Source organism: Ornithodoros turicata, unplaced genomic scaffold (assembly GCF_037126465.1).
Source record: "Ornithodoros turicata isolate Travis unplaced genomic scaffold, ASM3712646v1 Chromosome17, whole genome shotgun sequence".
NCBI lineage: Eukaryota > Metazoa > Arthropoda > Arachnida > Ixodida > Argasidae > Ornithodoros > Ornithodoros turicata.
In genome coordinates, this window is record NW_026999326.1 from 3703276 (window position 1) to 3723826 (window position 20551).

The following is a 20551-nucleotide window of genomic DNA, read 5'->3' on the forward strand; positions in this document are numbered from 1 at the left end:
TGACGTGCTCTTCTCAACAAGGACGGTTTCACAGAATTTGGTAAATTTAATGCGACATTTCCCATCAGACCCTTACGAAGAAATAATATTCGACTAATTTTTCGGCGCAGTTCAAGTGTCTGAATGTTGTTTAGCTGCATCAGCTTACTAGGTGAGCGACTTTCTTCTGTATTTCCCAAAAATGAATCTTATCGCTCTTCTCTGTACCCTCTCCAGCAGTGTAGTATCCCTTTTCTGATACGGGTCCCAAACTACTGCTGCATATTCAAGTTTTGATCTAACAAATGTGTTATATGCGAGTAGCTTTGTTTGTGCCGGTGCATATTTAAGTTTCCTTTGTATAAATCCTAATTTCTTCAGGGCTAATGCACAGATGTCAGAAATGTGATCAGACCACGTTAGTCTATTATTGATTGTCACCCCCAAGTATTTATACTTCTGTATTTGGGATATTTCTTGACTCCCGAGCAAATATGGGAACACACTCGGTAACTTTTTTCTTGTAAGTCGCATCAGTACTGTCTTATCCAAATTAATCTTCATTCCCCATTGGCTACACCATTCTAAAACTGCTACCATAGAATACTGTAATAATAAATTATCAGCATGGCTCGTAACCTCCTTAAAAATCACACAATCATCTGCAAATAGCCTTATTGAAACACCTTCTGGAATCACAATAACAATATCATTGATATAAATTAAGAACAACAACGCTTCCCTGAGGAACACCGGAACAAACAGCACACATGCCTGAAGGACAATTACTAATTTCTAGAAACTGTTGCCTATCATTGAGGTATGTTTGGATCCATCTCACAACAAATGCAGGGAGCCCTAAGCTTTCCAAACGATATAACAACTTTCCATGTGGGGCTTTGTCGAAGGCATTGCAAAAATCCAAGAACAACACATCTAATTGACCACATTTGTCTAATACACTGGAAAATTCATGTACAACATCCACAAGCTGAGTGACAGTCGACATATTTTTTTCTAAAGCCATGCTGATATTTGGACAAAACATTGTGGTCACTTAAGAACTTTTGTATGTAGACAACAAGAACGTGTTCAAGTAATTTGCAACTAGTACTAGTAATTGACACCGGCCGGTAATTGCTGACAAGTAACTGATCACGTTTTTTGGGAATAGGGACTACACGTGCCTTAAGCCAATCACCAGGTAAAACACCTGTATATAACGACAAGTTAAAAATGTGTGTTAAAAAAACAGATATCTGTTCTGCGTAGCGCCTCAGGAATACATTTCGGACCCCATCAGGCCCTGTTGATTTTTTGGGGTTCGCATTGAGCAGCCTCTCAAGGACAACTCTCTACTTAGAAAAAGGTCACAACCAGAATTAGCAAGTTGATTCCGTAATTGGCAGTAATCCTGTTCCAAGTAGACACTTTGAAAATAGTTGTTAAATTCGTCAGCAATTAAATCCGCTTCAGTTAGAGGTACATCATCTACGCTTATTTTTGTTACCTCTTTTTGTGGTTGTTTCAGATAACGCCAAAATCTCTGCGGGTCGTTCTTAATAAGTCCTTCAACCCTATGCTTAAAAGAGTTTGTTCTAGCTTGTTTAACTTTCGTCACCAAGGAACGTTTTAAGGATATGTATTCTGGCAAGTAAGTTCTAAATTTTTTACGTAGACGCTTAATTTTACGTTTCATGTGAATAATTTCACGGCTAATCCAAGGGTTTACTGCGCTTTAGGACACTTCTTATGGGAACAAAATTGTCAATACAATACCCGACAGTGACACGAAACTGTCTCCACAGGGTCTCAATGTCAGTTGAAAGAGTGTCAAGGTTAAATTCAAGGTAGTTAATTATCCCAATATCATCTGCTTTACTAAAATCCTTCGTCTTGGGAACATCAGAAGCACTCAAGGAATGCTCTTCGCGAAATGTATAGTTATAATTTATTAAGTCATGATCTGAAATATCCTCTTCCACCTTAACTGTACCCTGAACAATCCTTCACTGACAAAGAGACGATCCAAAATTGAATTTCCCCGTGTGGGTTCTCTTACCAACTGAGATAAATTCATCGAAAACATTATATCCAAGATCATATCAATAGCTGATGTTTTACCGTAAGTGCAGTTATTCCAGTTAACAGAGGGCAAATTAAAGTCTCCTGTTACAATGACATTTTTGTCACGTAGTTTTAGCAAGTAATCATAAAGTTTACAGAGGAATATATCATCCGCATCTGGTGGTCAATAAACCGCACAAACCGAAAAATATCTTACCCCATATAGACACTTTTAGTAACAAACTTTCATGGTCACTGATCTGTTCCATAACAATAACATCAACTGTACTTTTTGTAATAACCGCTACTCCACCACCACGTGAACCCCTATCACGTCTGTACAAATGATAACCTGGCGGGACAATCTCATCGACGCTAATATTTACATGCAACCATGTTTCTGTGATAACACAAATATGTGGGTCGCGCAACAACAAAAGTGCTTCAAGCTTATCTAATTTGTTGACAATGCTTCTCGCATTTAGCGAGAGTAACCGGAGTTGGTGCGATTTGACCGCTAGCTTTGAGTATTTGCCAATATCCCTCTTCCTGTTATCCGCTGATGTGACACATCGTCCCATACATACAGCTTATCATCTATGCGAAGTTTGCCGTGCACCAGTGTAAACTTTTTTCCATGCTCTCTATCCCACTTCGCACTTTCCCAAAGTAACTTACTCTTACGCAGGGTATCTGCACAGTAATCATTCTGAATATATATTCTAGTTCCCTTCAACTTCTTTGCATTCTGTAAAACTTCCTCTTTTCTCTGTAGTCTTGAAAGTAAACTATAACAGGCCTATTTGTAGCAGGTCTCTCTAGTCTATGTATCCTCGCAACAGATGAACAACGTACACCCAATTTATCTCGAAATACATCACCGATAACCCTGTCGCGTAAGACCTGTCCCGTTTCCTTATCATTGTCTAAAATACCGTATACAATCAAGTTTAACCCTCGACTGCGATTCTCTAAGTCAACAAGCTTGTCATGCTGTTTTTTCAGTTCATCTGGTTGAACTTAAAGAGTCTACTCCACTGGTCCTCACTTTGATTTCCCGTAAGTTGGTTTCAAGGACATTTAAGCGAGTATCAATGCCAGCCATTACAGCCTCAGTATTTTCCAATCGACATTTCAAGCTAGCAATATCAGCCCTAATATCCTGCTGGCCAGACAAAATGATCTGAAACATCTCCTCCACCGTTGGACCAGGGTTTGATTCAATATCGCCATACAGAAGCAACTGACATGAACAAAAACAGTCATAGGCAATTCTGAAGCACGTACTTGGGCACGGCAACACAACTATGAACCTATCATCGCTACGTACAGAGTAACTGTAACCAACCTGTGCGAAGAAGAAGAGGCGCACGTTAAGAGGGGATATCACCCGTCGCGGCCGCATGTATTTTCTATGGGACAAACTTTTCCATTTTTCTCGATAAATACTCGTCCGATCTTCACAATATCGGTCTCATTTGACAGCTTTTAACAATTATGAGAAAATGGAGTTTTCAAATTTTCAATTTTCGCTTGGATTTTTTGTTGAGACGTTGTAGAACGTGTGGAAAATAACCAAAAATTGACCTTGGACTTCTGAAGCGAATAGCAGAAAAAGAAATATCCTAGGCGACATTTGCTCAATCCATTTTCTTCTAAAATGTGTCCTGAACGTTTTGGTACCACTATCTCGCGTGTAAAGTCAGCCGTTCAAGAGATAAATGAAAATACCTGAGGGTATGTACAGCGCTTCCTCGGGACAACTTTTTCTGCCGCCCGGTGCTGCCACGACGTGGGCTTTACGTCCAGAAGGTATTTATCCGCCAAGTGTGACCCTTATTTCAGCATACCATCCGAGTTTCCCTTTCCCAGGAAAAAAAGGGGAAGGACGCTAAGCTCCACTACAGCGGGGCTATTATTTTTCCTGCTGTGTGGCTTACCGTGCCGGCCTCTGAGAAGCGGGCACAAGTGGGCATGTAATGACTCTGCATGCTATTCTCGGTATTGGGCTCGTCCTTGCAGTTCGGACAGTCCCGTCGATTCGCTTGGTTCCTGTGTGCGTGTTTCTTCCGAACATCTGGAAGCGTCGAAAGATACGTTCGGCGCAGGGACAAGCGGCGATGATAGCTGAGCAACTGAAAATTCGGCACCCGCCAAAATAATGTTGATAATAAATACTAATGAGATAAGCACAACATCCCATTGTCTTGCGGCCTCCCAATAGAACAAACGGCGTCTAGTCATAACGGTCTAGTCATAACGGTCTAGTCATAATTCTTTATTTATTTATTTATTTATTTATGCTGTTTTATGAGCCGTTCCAGTTGCGCTGGTTGCGTATTCTGTGTTCTGCGTCTTCAATTGATAAGCGAAGCTCTATGTTCTTAGTAATTTTGTTATAATGTGCTCCGTGTACAGTATCGTTATAGCCCTATTTATTAAAGTCAGTTAAATGGTTATCTGAAACCCAATCCATTCTCTTTCCCATAATATGCAGGTGAAAGTTCACCAGGTATTTATAAAGCAAATACCATTTCAATGCTATCACTGGGGGTGTGATAGATCAGATTCATATGTTATAGTGAAAAGAGTAGACAGAGCGACGAAAAAAAGTCGGACAGCTTGGTTTCGGCAAATAAGGCAGCGAAAAGCTACCGGTGAGTCAGTTGCATAAAGCTCATAACTGAGAAGCTAATAAAAATTAATGGCTTAATCTCTTCAAGTGAAGGCTCTCTATCCATTTATCACCCATGGTTGTCGATAGATAGTTTGGTCAGAATTAATTATCATCTATCACTCTCGTCACTTGGGTTATGTTATTGAGGGGAGCGGACAATTGCTCACCGGACATTTGCTCAATATTTTTTTTAATTTTTGAACTTTTGAGAAGCGAATGCGTCGTTCGACAGCTGCTAAAAAGCCAGCCTCAGTCTTCCCTTTGTGAGGGGGGGGGGATACGTTTATTACGAAAAAGAGAGGAAAGGTCAATCAGACGGAGGCCCGCTTGCTATTCCAAAAAAAAAAAAGGAGAAATGGGGAAGACAAGTAAAGGAAAAGAAAAAGAACGAAACTCGGGGCATAAGGTTTTCAGGAAACGACCACAGGGCTAATCCAGCATTATCACAGCCAGTCATCTCCCCCCAGCCACAAGAGCCACAAGAGCATGTTCTCCTGTAACAAACATTTTATACTGTGCCACCCAAAACGACACATAACTTGCGAAAACAATAGGCACGTAAAAAACTTGGTGAGCATTTGTCCCCCTTGAGCTTCCGGGCGGTGAGCAAATGTTCTGGATCCGTTATTGAGACCTCTCCTCCATTTCGGAAAAAGTTCTCCTCCATTTCGGAAAAGGGTTCCGGAAAAAGTTGTTTCTGGTTGCGTGGGCGGAAATATGGTCCCGCGGGGTACTCAAATTTGAGCTCCTCGACTTCTGCATGACTTCCTCTGTGCGCGCATCATTTAAGAACTGTTCGTACGAAGTAAAAGTTACGGTTTCACCAAGTGGAGAGGTACTCAATGCGACGTGCGAATGTCCCAAAGGCAACGGCAAATGCAGCCACATGGGAGCTACAATGTTGTACGCCGCAATCAGCGGCGTCTCGAAAACAGACTGCCTCAGCAATGGCTACGGCATCCTAAAAGCATGCCACATGGGATGTCAACCTCAAGTAAGCTTGTCGCATGTCCTATGACATAGTTACAATAGTATTCTTAAGCTGGTGTTGCGCAACGCGGTTATCATAAATTCATTACTCTAGGTGATGCATACCCCGAGACACACGGCGACTACAGAGCGACGGCCGGCGAAGTCACGCAAGCAGACTTGGACGATTTCAATCACGGTTTGGTGGAATGCGCGATGAAATGGATACTATCCAGGCCAGTCTCTGACGACGGGATCGAGAAATTTGCGATCCGCAACATGCTGCTTGATGGTAAATTATCGGTTATGCTATTGTTTACAAAACATTTTCACTATTCGTTTGTCGTCTTCAGGGCGAGATACCATTGATATCAGCCATGACACAAAAGATTTAATCCATGCCGCAACAGTTGGTCAACGGGAGAACCCAAACTGGGGTTTGCTGAGGTCCTACAGGCTGACAGCAAGCAACTTTGGTTTAGTGCTCAAATGCTGCAGGAGAGGGTCCTTTCCTCCTTCACTTTCCAAGCAATTGCTGGGTAATGCAAAGTTCGTCTTGTGTTCTTAGTTGAAGGTGAATGAGATATATTGTAAAGCAAGTTTCCGAATTTAGGGTAGTTAATTATGGAAATTTATGTCCTGAAGCTGGAACACAGAGAAAGAACAACACAAGTCTCATGTGCCTAAGAAGAATGAAAGAAGGAAGTCACTGAAAAGGTTAGCCAGCTGGCTAACCTTTTCAGCGACTTCCTTCTTTCATTTTAGGGTTGTTACATAATTTCAATCGTATCTGTACATATTCTCTTTGTGACGTCTGCTGCACAAACGAAAAAAAGGAAGTTATTAGCATGTAAGAAAAATTCATTGTAACGCTGAAAAGGAGTAAGAATGAACTGGTGGTCTCTAATAACATAAACGAACGTCCAACATTTTGACGTAAGCATCGTCGTTTCTACCTCAAAGTTTGTTCAAGGGTAGTTCGATTGCCCAAAAGGTTAATTTCTCTGTGCTCCCTAGTTTTATGCCTGGTGTTGTACCATAGCTTTTAATAAACCACGCTCAACGTCATTGCATCAGAAGTGCTGTAATTTCATGCTCAGACTTGTGCTGTTATGTTTGAGTTGTATGCTTTATTTCCTAGGAGAATATAACCTCACCACTCAATCCGCCATTATATGGGGACAAAGCAATGAGGCTATCGCCATAGAAGAATACAAGAAAAAAAGTGGCAATAGTGTAATACCATCTGAACTGTGGCTACATCAAAGTGGATTGCTCGGTGGTAGCCCTGATGGCCTCGTGAACAATGATGGGCTGCTTGAAGTAAAATGCCCATGGTCCATCCGGTTTCAGAAGGTGGAAACCATATTTGGTGTGGAACAGGGTTGCTTAACAGAACAGGGGCTTTTAAACCAGGACCACGTCTACTATCACCAAGTTCAGGGCTGCCTTGCTTTTTCGGGACGCCAGTACTGCGACTTCTGTGTGTGGACCTCAGTGGACTTTTACTGCACACGGGTGTACCCAGAACAAGAATGGCAAGACCTGAAAATCCCGGAACTGTTGGACTTCTACAAAAACAGAATGATGCCATTGGTGAAACAAAAGCTGAACATTTAATTACAATTCCACTGCTGCAACAAAATGAGAAAACCAATGTACAGAACACATGGCTTGAAGTAAATTGATGATATCTACATAGATATACACAAATGCAAATGTACACTGTAGTCACAAGTACAAAGAAGGTAAAAGCAGGTGGACAGCATCTTAAATTATAAGTCATTTATAGGTCGCTGCAGGTTTGCAAGACAGCTGCACACTCTTACGATCTTCGGCACCAGTCGCGGTGTACCCTGTTACCCACTCTTAATAATAAAACTTTTGAAATCCACGCTAAGAAATCCACCCTTCAAATTCCAATCCTTTCAAATTCAAACTGTCAAAATAAATCACAATGGGTCTATGCAGTCCAGTGTTAAGCATGGTTTTACGTGAGAAAATCAGTATTTAAGAAGGTCACACTCCAGAATAACGAGTCTTTATGCAATTCTGTGTGGTATTCAGCATGTATCTCTCAATTATTCATTAATTTAATTAAGTTAGAGGCGTAAATAACTACGCGTATGAATACTAGGAAAACAACGCTTCAGAGGTTCGGCCGTTCGGCTACTATTGGGGACGAGGCTATTAGAGAAAATGGAGTAACGACGGAGCTGTATGGTGTTGCGTGATGTGCTGCATGAAAAGGATAATCACTGCAAGCTCTAATAAAGCATATGTTTCTTCTGCCGATTTCGTCAGGTATTTTTCAGACGTGTAACGACTTGGTGTGCTAACACGCGCGTGTAACTTATGAAGGAATTCATTGGTGAAGTGACATTGATGCAGTCGTAGCTGTTTTGGACAGGCAATCTGGTAGCGAAAAATGCCACGATAGGCAACATATAAAACGTACCGCAAAACTGCTGTGTCGACCATTTGTCACGACGGTAATCACGTACATCACGGTAAACATCATGGAAACGTCTCTTGCTTTCCTCGGCCTCGGCCTACGAAGAACCGCTAATGTTATGTTTGATAAGCGCCGCGAAAAGTGGTTTAGCAAGGTAAAACTGTGCCGGGAACGCCGTCACATGAGGGATGTGTTTAATTAAATCACAGTGAAGATAGCAAAGGAATGTTACTGGTCATATCGAAAGCAGATCTCGTTCACCAACATATCAATGGATTGTTTAAATAGTGTTCCTGTCAATGGACAACTGACGTTTTCGTCCCGTCTATACTGAGAAATGTTGGCCCAGAGCTTGGTTTCTGGATGCCACAAAACACTTCTCGCCAATGTGGTGCACTGTGACTCAATGGGGCATTTACAGCTCAGTGTCATTACCACATGAGGCAAGTTGGCTCTCTCAGGTGCTGTCACTGCAGTGCTGTAGAAGATCCAGAGTATATTCTTTGTCATTGCCCACACTACTGAGCTTTCCAAACTGCCATTTTGAATCTCAATAATCTGAACTCCTGCCCCTCTCTCTAAAATTTCTTGGCCTATAGCTAAATCGAGCCCACGAATGCCTGCTCTCGAAGCTCTTTTGGCAATTTTGGACTCCATGGGACATTATTTCCTTCCTCACACCACAAGCAGCTATGGGGTAGAGTACCGCCCCAGGCAATGAAACTCTCTGTCCATCTCAAAATAAAGTTGATGAACAGCATCTGCAACTTCTGTGAGGTGGTTTAAACCACTCTTATAACTACATGATACAGACAAAATACAGAAACCGACACTTCCTCAGGTAGGACCTAAGGAAGCGTGGACCTCCATGCGAAACCTTGTACAAATTAAACTTAAACAAAAATCTTCAGTGTCGGTTTCTGTATTTTGTTTATGCGATCTACAGGACTTGACTCCCCTCTTCGTATATCAACCACATGGTATGTGTAACCTAGGAATGCTGGTATGTGGGTGGAGTGACTAGTTTGCCACAGTACCACAATAGGAACACAAATGGCTGATAAATCTGCTACAGAATCTGGGCCAAGACGATGAGCACTTGGAATCATCACAGTTTTCAATACCATGCAGAGGAAGAGAGTAGAGTACCCTCAAATTTTGTACTACTTTTTCTGAATTACTTGTAATTATGCAGCAGCTACATAGGCAGCAGTTAAAATGCTACTCAGAATTGCCAAAACTTCATGCTAGCACTCAATTCTTTTTCAAACTTTGGTTTGTGATGTGATGAATGTTTCGGTGACTTCCATAGGCCCGGTTTCACCAACTCTGGTTAACTGAACCAATATCAAGGGTTGCCAATCCTCGAACAGACACTTAACAGACACTTCTTTTTTTCCATCGGTGATGTGGTGAAGCAGATAGTTTAATGACCGTTCATCTTAGTTCAGATGCTGAAAAGGTGGTGAAACTGGGTCATTAATGAGCATTTTGTGTTCGGGGCTGTGCTATGGGTTTTTCGAGGGATTCAAACTACAAAAAAAGGGTAGTAATAAAAATAATTCTTGCATACCTACCTATCCTACATATATGTCCTGGACAGCATGTAAGAAGATTCAACAGAATATAAATGTCATCATGACATTGGTAGACAGACTGATGCCCGAAACAAATCGGAAGGGGGAGGCTGGTTCCACGAAGGCCACTTGTTCACTGCCTCCGTCTTGGAGAAGAAAAGGAGGACCGAAAGGTCGCGAGTGCTCTTAAAGACCACCATAATTCCCTCAAGACCGTGCCTTTTTGATGCGAACTCGGCCCCCCTAGCGGTTGAGCATAGCTCAACTGTAACCAAATTGGTGGCAGTGTTGAACAGTATGATGTCATTTGTTTTATGATGGACAGTGTGATGTCATTTGTACCGTTTCTAAGGCACTTTGTACAAGGGTTTTGTATGCCAGCAGTGTACTGTCTGCGAAAGGTAGTTTCCGTGTCCACTTCAAGAAGAAATATTTTTTAAGAGGCCTTAGAGGATGGTCGTAACTAATGTGTGATTCCCACTAAATATCAGAAGAGAGGTGCACACTTAAATACCTGGAACCCTCAACTGAATTAATTGTAGGGTCAAAATTACGTGGGGGAATATATTGAGGTTTGTCTCGTTCACAAAAAGACATCATTGCACACTCTGGCAAAGTGCATCGGTAGTTGCCATGGCTACATCAATCATAGGATACTGCAGACCCACTTATTGAGCATAGTCAGTCCGGCGGTGCACAAAGGTGGAAAAGCGTCATTGTCCATGTGTGAACATGGCCATGCAACAGTGCTTGCGGCTTCGCATTTCTCACTAGTTTCTTTCATCACTTTGTTAGGAGATGACTAACGGCTTTGCCAATTCAAGCACTTGGAACTTTGGAAACAACTTTGCAAGCATATGTACTCGTATGCACTTTCTTTAATCGCTTCAGGAGTATTTTCTTCCGTAACATATCTCAGCAAAGCATTATGTCATGTAGGTAAACACAATTTTGGCACAGTATTTGCTTGATATGTCCAACAAGCAGAGATATCAATCTTTGTGCAAAATGGTGTGCCACGTGTCCGTGTACAGACGAGTCGCTTAGATGGAATAGGTACAGCATCTTGATGTTGAATGCAAGAAGTTAATGTTTGACAACATATATGTCATGGGTTAAATAGAGCAGTATACTTATCATACACATCAGAAGAATGCCAACACTTCAGTGCTTATTACCTTTACCTGTATCCTAATATTTACTCTCCCTTCTATTGGAATTATGTATTTCAGATCATTTTTGTATTACTGAATTTTAATTTTGGCAAATCCTTTCACATGTCTTGTGATAGACAGTTAGCAAATGTAAGCAGATGTTTTATTTTCCTCTCACAACCCTGCATCTGTATGCAAAAAGTACTCCAAAAGCCGGGAGACGACATAACTAGACAAAAAAGTAGAGAACTCCATCTTAACATAACAAAATTACAAGGTTACTCGAGACGTTTCATCCGTGATGCGACGGAGATCCATCAGTGGCCTAACTGAATGAGGCGATTGCAGCAACCTTCATTATTTAAGGAGATGGGAGTATTGTTCGGGGAAGGGCCACGGTTTTTCTTAAACAACCGAGGGGTCACTGCGTATGTTTCGAGACTCTAGGAAGCTTCCAGTGTCCCCATCTTTGTTTCTCCTTCTTGTTATGTTAAGTTGGAGTTCTCTACTTTTTTGTCTGCATTTTATGTCTGAGGGGTGCTTTTGTGACAAGAGGCAAGGGTGGCCGGCAACATGGCCACATGTTCAAAAAAAGCAGAACCAAGAGGAGAGACACACACACAAAAAAAAAAGTATAGCATAACACAGTCCCAATCATTTTGTCGTGTCCGTTTTGAGTGTGTCGTCTGTTCTTTGTTCTATTGTTTCTTTGTTCTTTCTTCGGTCTACAGTTTTTTTTTGTTTTGTTTTTGGTGGTAGTTTCTGGATTTTAAGCCCAGAGCATTTGCTGGCAGAGGATGCTGAGAACATGTGAAGCGTACATTTTCTCAGTCTCACATATGCTGTAAGCAGTGTGAAGATACAACCCAAAAGGAATTTAATGAGAGACAACTTGTCATCAAGATCAGTGTGGGAACTTGCAAAGGAAAAATAATTCTGAACCATAATGAAGTTCTATCCTATTTAATGGTACAGTATCAGATGAAAGTAATCCAAATAATATTAAAGAAGGTAACCGTGCAAATTATGAGTCAAACAGTGAAGCTGGCTGCAGTACAACTACAAATGTGTCACATGTTACAATATCAAGTGTTTTCCAAAACTGGACACATAAACCTTAGGGAGGCCGCAATAGTCAGAAGCAGGGTTACACCATTGGTGAAAAGAAAAAGCAGATGAAATGAACGCAATATGCGACAAAACCAAGGAAACTATCACGCTACAACTGCAATATATTGAAGTTGTTTTTTAAAAATAGAAGTTAGTTCAGCGCACAGATATCTGCTGTCGAACACACAGCCATCCCGAAAACTATGCCCATCTTCGTTGATGCACCCACGAATCCACAGGAAGACCGCCGAGGCTTTCCCACTCGGATTAAGTATCTGTACCTTGAACTGTGAACAGTTTGGTGTACACTCCAGAAAACGAGAACAGCTGATTGCCGATTTCATGGGCGCGGCCATGCGAGCCGACAAGGACAGTTCAACAGAGGAGCAATTTGAACGCGAATGTGGCGCTAGTGGTAGGCGCAACAATTTGCACTTCAAACGACGTAAAGTGACCAAAAATTAAGCAGCGAGGATGCGTGCTTGCTCATTTTGATTATTTGGGCCTGTAATCCACATCACGGTTCAGAAAAGCTGCTAAAAATGCCGATGACTGGCACAAGAAAAACGAGTTTGCAATGTTTTTTGACCCGTTGCGGTTCAAGCGAATATATCTTTTTTGTGCTTCCTTCCTCTTTTTTTTCTTTCTTGTTTTTCTTTTTCTTTTATTGTTTTTTACTGTGTAGGTTCGTTCCGAGCCCTAGCTTGGAAAGCTGCTCCCTGTTTAGTTTCGATATAAATCGGAATGTGGGGCAGGGGGAACAGTCCACCGCTCCTCGAGTTTTCACAGTGCTGCTCTGCCCCCCACCGACCACCCTCGAATTTCTCCTCCGAGGACCCTCTTTGAAAATGCCGTACTTCTCAATCTCTAACTCCATAGTCCAGCAGTGCTCTCCTTCAGGTTAGGTTAGGTTGGGTTAGTTTAGGGCTCGCGTCCCCCTTGCCGACTTCCCTGTTAGTGCGAGCGAAGTATCTCGATAATGGAAAATCTGAACGGTGCACTAAAAACAAATGTCACCTCTGGGGATAATAATTTGAAGCATATTCGATGAAGGATTCATCTCATATCTAAACCGATTGCCAGCAATTCTGCTCTTTCTGTTTCTCGAAGAAAGAAAAAGAGCTTCACACACACACACACACACACCAAAATACATCTTAGTGAATTATACAAATTAGAATGCCAAAATACCTTGCAGACCTCCACTCGCGTACGCGTACGTGCGAAACTAATGTACACATAGTCCTAGTTGTTTTATTTTAAAAAAATCTCCATTAAAAATATGCTACGACCCACGAAGTATGCGTTGTGGCACCCCCGTTTATTTTGTGTGTGTGTGTGTGTTCAGCTTGGGGGGGGACAAACTTTTATAAAAAAGTAACGAGAGCACGGTCATTTTCACAGTTGAGTTCTACGGCGCGTAATCTTTTCCAAGAGAGGACTGTAATGACTAATAAGGATGACTAAACAATTAAATTCATTATTGTAACTCTAATAAGAACGTCTTGAACAAAAGCCAGATACCGATATGAGAGAGTGTCCTAGTTAAAATCCACGTTTTAAAATTTTGAAACCGTTACGTGTATTTAAAAATATCAATCCCTGCATTTTTGACATGCAAATGGCCCAAAACCGAAACCGTGCAACCACGTTTGGGGTGGTGGTGGTCATCACGGTACGGGATCTGTATGGGATACTTCTGTAAGTCAACTGCGCTCGCAACTATATTGTCTTGGCTCAGAAACCGTATGTTTCTGGAACGTAGAGAGGGAAAAAAGGAATCACACAACAGGAATATACTTCAAGTACTCTTCTCCTTAGGGAAGCGAGGAAAGCGAAAGATTTATTGACTCTACGTTACGTTGCACTAGTGTCAGCGCGCTGAGCGGTTGAGCTGGAATTGGAATTAGAATTGGAAATGAATCAAAAAATGATAAATATTACTAGAAAGAAAAAGAATGAAAAAAGCGTTATCTGAGCTGATCGAACTCGGTTCACTCTGGAAATTGTTGCACCGACGACTGGCGCCACGTTCGAACTTACCTAAAATTGCTCCTCTGTTGAACGGTCCTTCTCGGCTCGCATGGCCGCTCGCATGGCCGCGCCCATGAAAGCAGCAATCAGCTGTTCTCGTTTTGTGGAGTGTGCACTAAACTGTTTGTAGTTCAAGCTACAGGTACTTAATACGAGTGGGAGAGCTTCGGCAGTCTTCCTGTGATTCGTGGGTGCATCAACAAAGATGGGCATAGCCTTCGGGATGTCTGTGTGTGTCAGCCGGTGTCTTTCTCCGTCTGTTACGTCGCGAGACAACTGAGATCACCGTCTGTGCGCGCTCAGGAAGCTTGAAATCTGCCCTGATACATATACAGTAATATACACCTTCAATATACGCTGATACATATACGGTCAATAAATTGGGACTTGCTCCACGGCAATCTTTCCAGGAGTTCACAAGAGACACTGTTTGTGGATTTATGCCTTACATTTAATCTATCGCATGTCGTTCCACATCCTACCGAATAACTCATGCCACGCAGTCAACCCTTGACTTGGTTTTAACCTCCCATCCTGAGCACATCACTTCTTTGCATGTCACTGATGGTCTCAGTGACCACAAGGCCATTTTCTAAGATATCTCTTCAAGTAGTCCAAATGTTCATAAATTCAACGATAAAACCATATACGACTATGCTCGAGCTCACTTCAAAGCCATCAACGAGGTCATGAAGCTCAGTAAGAAAATTCATTTCAATGGCACCTGCCCCTCACTCCATTGAGGATACTGGTCCCTCTTTCGGACCAACATAAACTACCTTACCGAGTACAATGTTCCCAAGTTAAGTAGTGAAATCTTATGATCACAAAATCCTTTGTTCACGAAAAGAAGACTTAAAATCTTTCTAACCAAGAAAAAGCGACTTAATCAGTAGAAAGCAAAGCGTCTTGGCGACAACGTATCATGGGCTAAATTTCACTACCTGTGAACGGGAATACAGGTCTCGATCAAGGAAGTGAAACATAAGTTCTTAACCATCGACCTCCCGTCTCTCTTGGACGAATAAACCAAATCAATTTTGGAAAATCTATCTCCACCAAAATCCCACCGTATCAGTCTGACACCCGCCGACAGCGACTGCGCCAACGCTTTCGCTTCCTTGTTTTCATCCGTTTTCAACACCGATAACGGGTACACCCAAACTCCATTATCAGTAATCGCCTTGTCACCTATGGTCCCCATCATATCAGCACTCATGGCATTTGTAAAATCATTGAGTCACTTAAGCTGTCGTCGAGTGCTGGTCCGGACTCTATTAACCCGAAGGTTCTATACAACACGAGATCTATTTCCAGCAAGATTCTATGTTGCATATTTACTCAGTCACTCCAAGATTCTGCCATACCGCAGGACTGGAAGATGGCGAAGATTGTCCCTATTCACAAATCAGGCAGCTGCCACATCGTTAATAACTACCGCCCCATTTCACTCACATCTATAGTATGTTAAAATTCTCGAACACATACTCCAACGTAGTTAAGTACCTTGAAGAAAAATGCTTCTTCTATCACTTGCAGCACGGGTTTCGAAACCTCTTTTCATGTGAAACTCAAGTAGTCAGTTTTTGTTCACGACATCTTTCTCCACGCGGACAATAATCATCAGACTGACGCCGCTTCCTTAGACTTTCGCAAGGCCTTCGATATGGTGCCGCACTCTAAGCTTCTATACAAACTCTATCTGCTTAACCTCGACCCGTATGTCGTCCATTGGATAGCTCAATTTCTGACTAATCGTACGTTATTTGTTACTTGCAACAACCACCAATCCCCAGATGTACCTGTGCTTTCTGGTGTCCCTCAGGGTTCAGTCCTCGGCCCTCTCCTTTTCCTTATCTATATAAATGACCTTCCTTCAGGCATATCTTCCACGATTTGTCTCTTTGCTGACGACTGTGTAGTGTACAGGCAGATCCTCTCTCCTCCTGACCAACTAACCTTACAAAGCGACCTTTAACTAATCCGGCATTGGTGCAATGAGTGGCAAATGCCTCTGAACATTGCACAGTGTCGCATTTTGTCGTTTCTCGAAGACGGGTCTCCTGCCTTCCTCCTTTCCCCTACACTCTAAGTGATATCACATTACCCGAGCAGATTCTTACAAATATCTTGGAATCCACCTTTCCTCCAACCTAACTTGGAACGAGCACATCAACCACATAATAACTAACGCTTCTCGCTCCCTAGCTTTGTTAGACGCACCCTCAGTTGGCGGGCTCCATCTTAAGCTCCTAACCTTCACGGTTCTTGTACGAAGCAAGCTGGAATATGCATCACCTATTTGGACCCTCCTCAAAAGTATCTCTGCGACGCCCTAGAAGCCATCCAGAATCGGGCTGGCCCGTTTCATTTCCAACGACTACAAATTCGATCCCTTGTAACCGCGTTAAATCAAACCTTAATCTCGACTCACTCGAACATCGTCGCCGTATTGCCAAGTTAGCCCTCTTCCATTGGTTCTTTTTCATCTTGCCACCGCACCAATCGCCCCATCCCGCCCGAGTGTCAGTTTTCCTCGCATCCACCGCACTAATAAGGTCACATGCTTTCATTGTAATACCAATGCGTTATCCAGATCATTCTTTTGTTCAACTGCCATCGATGGAACAACCTCCCATCACCTCTCGCAACTATTATCTACCATACACTATTTTGTAAAAACCCTCTCCTCGTTCACTCCCACCCACAAGACCACCACGCTTGTATGTCAGTTGCCTATGAATTTTTTCACCTCCCCCTTATCATATTTGTTAATTATCTGTACTTACGTGAACGAACTCCCTGTTTCACGCTTTAATACTGTTTTCATATAAGATTGTACTGTCGTCGTTTCTTTATTTTCCTGTTTACTTACTGCTATTGTGTTGTTCTTTTCTGCTTGCTTGTTTGTTTCTATCAAGTTGCCGTAAATGTATCTTACGCTCGAGTTCCCACCCCCCATTGTAATGTCCTCCGGACCCTTGGGGTTCTCGAAATAAATAAAGAAATATGAATGTTATACTAGTGCGTGCAAGTAGCGTCTGATGTAGGTCCACGGTCTCGTCATGATACAGTGAGGAATACTGCTGCACACTTGATTCAAAGCATTGCTGCGAGTTAGCTTGTTTCCCGACTGATTGTGTGCTGAACTGAACTTGCATTTTTGTAAAACAACTTCAATATAATGCAGTCGTAGAGAGACAGTTTCCTTGGTTTTGTGGCATATTGCCCTCACTTCATCTGCTTTCTCTTGGGCCCCGTTTGGGCTATCGCGGCCTCAATGGGGTCCTGACACACTGTTTGGGAAACACTGAGGCATACTGTATATTGTTACATGTTGTAGTGTACTGAAGCCAGCTTCACTGTTGTATTGTTTCTTCGCATGATTACTTCTTCAACATTACTTGAATGAGGAATGCGGAGAATGAGGAAATGTATGCCTTGCATGTTCTGGATGTTCTCTAATTGCTGACCCCTGCTGTTGGGCTAAAATCCAGCAACTACACAAAAAGATTAACAAATGCAGAACAGGAGACAGAAACACGGACACAATGACACAATTGAGACCATGATATGCTGTCAATTTTTTTCTGTGTCTCTGGTTCTACATCTTGTGAACATGCGCCACATTGCCAGCACCCTGCTACTCCACTGCCAGCACTCTTGCTACGAAGAGAGCCTCTCAGCAATAAAAATGCGGGTTGTCAAATGCACGTAAACAGTGGTTACATTTTTTGGGGGTTCACTCATCTAATGTTTATGCCAGAAAATGCTCCCCTAGTTCACATGGCATACTGAATATGAGTGTGCTCCACAGCCACAAACTACATTGTAAATTTGCACTGCAGTATGTTTATTGGCACACATGAAATTACCCTCATAAGTGCATCATGCAAGCTGATTGATTCTGATGCCAACTGCTCATGAAATAACGTGGGGTGGGGTGAAAGACACTGGAATCACATGTTGCGTCACTAGCAGTGCCGTACTCACTCAGCAGTGACATCACAAGCAGTGATTTTTCACTGAAGCCTGCAACTCAACGATGTAATTTACATCTTGATTGCAGAAAAAGTAAGCACATGTTTGTTATTACTTGGTATACAGTTGAAACTTGTTAATGTGATGACGGTCATTCTCGTTGGTTTTGGCAATGAAACCATTTTAGGATAAAAAACACCTGTGAAGGTGTAAGCTATGAAAAGTAGTAAATTGAGTGAGGCATTTTAAATTGCCTTTTTTCCTTATATTTTCAGTGCTGACATACATCAGCTTGTGTAAACTGTCAACCTGGGCTATTCCAGCAAAACCAGCCAGAGATGTAGCTTGACTCTGTTAAATATCACTGAAAAAAATTGTGTGCATTTTTTAGATGATGCATATATCGAATGTAACTCATCATTTTGTTTTCTTGAACAATGGGGGCACATTAAACTGTGCCGAAATATGAAGTTGTCCCTTACAAGCTTATTTCTGACATCTACATATGCATCATTTGTGCGCTTTCCTTGCCTGGTGTTAGAGGGGAACCACGGCTCTGCCATCCCAAAGGGTATGTAGAACGAGAATAAATCTGGTGACGTGGTGAGAACTCGAGAAAGGAACACATTGGAGTCAAGTTACAATAAATTTCTGACACATTAGCATTATTATTGCCCCAGATTATTTATGCTTGTAACAGATTGCTTGTGATTAGCTTCACATAAAAATATCAAGCTGATCTATATTCATTGTTTAACCACGTGTTCGAGAATAACAAGCACTTGCAAAAAATTACTTTTTTTTTCAGATAGTATATTCACATATAGGTCGTCTAAAAGAAATCTTCCCTTATTTGTATAACTAGTCCTCTCCTGCAACATATTGAAAATCTAGAGGTTTATTTTTCTTTAAGAAAAATCTTAAAAAATTGTCACCATAATGTGCTGCAGCTTGTTCGTCAGTTGAGGCCATCTAGGAAGCAAAAAAAAATATTTTGAGAAACTAGCAGTTGTATTTGCTCTTACGCAAGAAAAATGTTTCGTCAGCTCATTCATATCCCATCTGTATGACGCTATAGCACACTTTGAACAAATTCTGCATTCAACCGTTCTGCCCAGTTCTACAGATTAATTGCAGTCGCTGCTTCATAACAGCTTTGTCAACATTTATGATTGTTTTCACATACCTGAAGTCATCTGGAAAGTGAACAAATCTCATCATTTCAAGGGCATATACCCTCTCCTATAGCATGTTCAGAATCTGCTGGCATGTGTTTTCTGTAGGTCTTATAGCATCAGCTGACCATATTGGCTCAGATCATGTCAGAATGCGACGTAACAACTTTTGGAACAATTTATTATGATCTCGTGTGCCCTTCAACCACAACAGAAAAAAAAACAGTCTTTCTTTGAGTGGAAATAGGTGTTTTTGCTGCATTAACAGAAGGTGGCTCAAATTAATTGTGTACCTCCTTGTGGCCTGGGTGGAGCATGCCTCACTGTGCTTTATGTCCAGTAATTTCTTCTCCAACCGCATCTCTTTGGCAGTGAGCCACAACGTATGCAGTCTTCAAGCTTTCTTTCACCCGGAAGAACAGCTTACAGCTCTGCAGGCATCAGAATATTTGCACGCAATAAGGGGCTACAGTCTAGCCCTATAGGTGCTAACGTTTTAAATGGTACTGCGAACACAGTCATAGTACCCTATATCACGGCACAAAGCAATTATGTCAAAGCTATGCTTGTAGAGGCAAAGTCACGCTTGCCAAAGCCAAAGAGGCAAAGTGATGCTTATGGAGGGTTTTATTATGCCCTGCTGCTCAGTGTAGGGCTTCTGTTTTTAGCTGGAACAAACCAATAAAAAAAAAATCTCAGGAAAGAAATATGCCACCTTCAGTTGTCATCGACCAAGCAAACTAAGTCAATAATGGTGGTTGTTATTCACTCTGCTATGTGATTGTCTTCATGTAAATTCACCTCTTTGGTACTGTGGTATAAGGTAGCTTCCTTGTAGCGTAACATATATGTGACCACATAGAGGACAAAGAGGAGGAATTAGCTAGTCTGGCGTAGGAGCTCTCACACTGGCATAGCTGGTCAAAAAGAAAATGTGGGCCATACATCACATAAGACACAAATACCAGTATATTTTCAGCAAGCACTGGTTAATTTCTAGTAGGTGCAGTGCATATAGCATGTCCATGGACTGATTTTTTATTCTTAGAGAAATAATATTTTTGCAGTTATAAAGGATGAACACATGTTCTACATCCGAAGCGAATGTACTAATTAGGTCTCGTTTAATTATTAGAAATAGAAGGTCGGTGCAAATGCAATGTCAGTTTCCCTATGTGCCGCTATAGTTTTCCAAAGTATGCTCGTGACCATTTAGTGCGAGGACATGGCCCCGAAATAATGGCTGTGTGAGAGTAAGTCCCGGAGCGTTCCTTTTGCCTTTTCACTTGCACGTGAGGAAGAAACAACGCTGCAGAACTGCAAGCAGCACATTTAATGTAATGTCGTACAGGATGCAACTTTTACAGCGATTT